We start from the raw sequence: 3,843 nt of genomic DNA, 5'->3' as shown, positions 1-3,843 counted from the left end.
ATCACTAGTTTAAATAGAGTGACAAATTTTTTAAAAGGATTAAAAACGTGGCTGTTTACTTTTAGCCACGAAACTGTTGAATGTTTTTTCTAGTATTATGTTTATTATAGTTTCCTTATATTATATAAATATTTTTTTTTTAAGTTTGAGCATATCTAATAATCAAGGCAAGGAATAATATGCACTTCAACATGTAGAAATATGCGCATATATATGCACAAAAATAGTGATAATTATGCGCCAAATATGCATCATGTTCTTTTAAAATGCACAATTTTTCCACAAATTTTGGTATTTAAAACAACAGGTTGGAACAACTTCATAGTATAATTTAAAAAAAAAATGCACAAAATATATCTAAAAACTAATTAATTTGAACTTACACTACCCTTTGATACCAACGAGAAGGAAAATGCTACTAAGTAGGTACTGCTTCGTAAAACTCCAAAGAAAAACTAATAATTACGGCAGCCACTACAAATGCAGACGTAAAAACTGCAAGCCTTTTATGCAATCGTCGGTATTTATGACTCACTAAGATACCAAAACCCGTGGCATCGACTTATGAACAGGAAAGCGCACAAGTTTCTTGCTTTGCAATTTTATAATAGGCCATAGACAAAAATTCTTTAGAAATAACTACACGGATCAAAAATTCTTGAATATGCTCTTGATAATATTTTATACACAAGGGCACTGAAATATGCAAAAATTAATTGGGTTATTTGACCTCTATTCAAGTTGATCAGCCCAGATCCAAAAGCACACACATGGCATATTATTAATTTAAAACATGCATTTGCATAAAATCACTGCCTTGCTAATAATGCTTGTAAAATTAGCACTAGTATAATGTAGGTATAGTGCGATGAAGCAGTCTTACATTCTGCCATTTAACTAATGAATTAATTATTAATTATTCCAGTATTAATTTTTATTTAAATTTTGTATATAGTATGTTGGTATTGCTGCTGGGGAGCAGCCACCTTAGTCATTTTCTCATTTTCAATTATGAAGGCAACCTCAACACAGCTAATGCTAATGAGGTGCCTAGCTGTAATCAATAAAATTAGTGTCTATTGACTGTAAATTTGGTTGTGAAATTTTCTTGTTTACAGTAATAAATTATTTCTATTTCTATTTCTATTTTTTCGAAAAGGAAGGAACAGAAAATTTCGGAAACGGCACACAAACCGAGCATATAACAGGAATAAACAGTAACTTAGGGTTCTAGCCTGGGCCGAGTATGATTGGTGATTTTGAAACCCCCTTAGAATTTTTATTTATTTTTCCGAAACTAAAAGCAAGTTTTTTCAAAATTTTTTTTTAATGATTATTATGACACTGCAGCATAATTTTCATTGGCCACGTAAAAAGTGGAAAACTGGAAACAGTATTCTAAGGTTAAAAGGGATTTTCGCATTACCAATAAACCCATAAAGAGCGTTTAAAAAAGCGGCAGAGCACCTCGGTGTGACCCCACGGAGTCATTGGATTTGGCCCATTTTCAATTGGCTTGTTACACCTGTGTGAACTTGCCCCCCAACTTTAGAAAGCAATAATTTTCGTGATTGAAATGGATTGCGCTTCGTTTGCACGTTTGCGCACAATTGTGTTTTGTTTGCGCGCTGTCGGTTCCAAAATTACGAAGGAATCAAATTTGGAGGGCCAACTTCATAACTGCCCCCCAAGGTTACAAATTTGACATTTTTTCTTGTGATCGTTTGCGCTTCGTTTGCGCATGTTTGCGCTCTCAATACCTTCGTTCGTGCCCCCGTCGTTTTTGAGTTATTCCTAATACAAAATTCCATACTGGCCTCTCAATTTTCAAATTTGGCATTTTTTTCCATTTGATTGTTTGCGCTTCGTTTGCGCACGTTTGCGCACAATTGCATTTTGTTTGCGCGCTGCCGGTATAATACAAAACTTCATTTTGTAACGGAATCCATGTAAATCATTATAAAACTTATTAAATTTCTGAGTTTAATTTGGACGTAAAAATAGCAAGCTTAAATTCTGCTATCGCGTTTCCATAGAAACAGCATTGTAGTCTGTTCTGAATTTCATTTTATTTTGCGCTCCGCGTCCCATTTTCAATAAGACTGACAAATATCATTAGAATGCACAATCATTTGTTGCACTTTATCTACCATTAAGGTTAAAGGGCGACTTAGTCTTCTCATTCAAACCTATTAAAATGTCAGTTTAACATCTGCTATAAAATAAAAGATACGTTAAAGGCACTCCGCTTCGCGTCGTGCCATTAAACTCGTTGCGCGTGCTTTAAAGACTTGATTAGACACTTGTATCTTAATATACTATTTTTAACGTTTTAACGTTAACAATTATAACATATTATTTAATATTTTTCTGACTACGAGTTGATCCCTTTAATAAATTTATTTTGATTTCTTTTAAATTTTTATAATACGTAAACTCTATATCTTTCAGTTTCCATTTGTAATATTTTGACCATTTCTTTATAACGTAAGGTTTAGTGTTTTCAAGCATGTAATTACACAAAATATTCTCATATATGAATTTCCGTGTACGTGTACGTGTACGTTAAACTTCCCATAAACCTCACAATTAACTTCCCCCAAACAATAAATCCAAGTTAATAATGTCGATTTAACTAATTACTGTATTTTAAAACAATGTTTCCACAAATAACTTGCTATTCCGGGCAAAAATTCAGACGCATAGGGCCAAGTACAAGTAAAACACATATGGCAACCCTTATCTGGAATAAAGCTGGTTGTTGGTCCCAAGAAGTGATCTCAGTTCTCGCATTCAATCCTGAAAACAATAAAAGAGAAACTCCCAAGTGGCAGGGCTCAGTATACAGAGTGTAAATTTTAATACTTGCAGTCGGCCATATTTTCGATTAAAAATCGCGCAAAACCGTTTCAAGGGTATCGAGGGGAACCAGAATGACGTTATGAGTGACAACCCCTACCCCCCTTAACTCCCCATCCCCCCTCTTTAAAAATCCTAAATGGCAACTCCATACTTGTGAGACACATTGCTGGAAAGCTACGTGTGCTGTACAATAATTTTAAATCTGATTCCGTTATAGTTACTTCAGGTGTCCCTCAGGGATCTACACGATTTAACTGATTTATTGAAGTGTGGTGCACTACTATTTGCCGATGACTTAAAACTATTTACCCAAGTGTCTTCGATCAGTGACTGTCGATTTCTGCAGGAGCAACTGAACAGTGTTGTGCGATGGTGCCTCGGGTGGTGCTCTACTAATTGTTTATTTTTAAATATTTCGAAATGTAAAATAGTTACATACACTAAGAAACATCAACCTACTGTATACAATTAGAATTATGTAGTTGATTCCCAGCGTCATTTCTGAAATATTTTCTTAAATTCTTTCCAATTTACATGCTTGATAACGACTGTTAGCTGCGAATGGGTTTAACAATGTGACATTTATATTATATTCGACAATCAACCCTACTTTTATTTGTGACCATTTGCACTTAAAGATGTCATTCGAAGTGATAAATCTTTCTCCACTTCCTATTTCAACCCCTATGTGCTTGCTAGTACAATAATCAAAATTACCCGCACTATTTCAATACGCATGTATTATAAGTTGTATGCTTAAATAAACCAACCCTTTTAAACCTTGAATGGCAATTTATTCTGAAGTGTCAACTTTGCCATTTTTATTTATAGGAGCCAAACATGAATCATATTTCATGAGTGATATTTCAACAATAGTCAATCGTTTACAGCTAGGAAATGCATTTGCCAATTTACTTTATATATAGGTTCTTGGAAGGATTCTCCTTTACCTTTTTACGAGTGTCGTAAAACTCCGTCGTT

The sequence above is a fragment of the Photinus pyralis genome, unplaced genomic scaffold (genome assembly GCF_008802855.1).
Source record: "Photinus pyralis isolate 1611_PpyrPB1 unplaced genomic scaffold, Ppyr1.3 Ppyr1.4_LG5, whole genome shotgun sequence".
In the NCBI taxonomy this organism is placed as follows: Eukaryota; Metazoa; Arthropoda; class Insecta; order Coleoptera; family Lampyridae; genus Photinus; species Photinus pyralis.
This window is presented reverse-complemented; position numbering follows the sequence as displayed.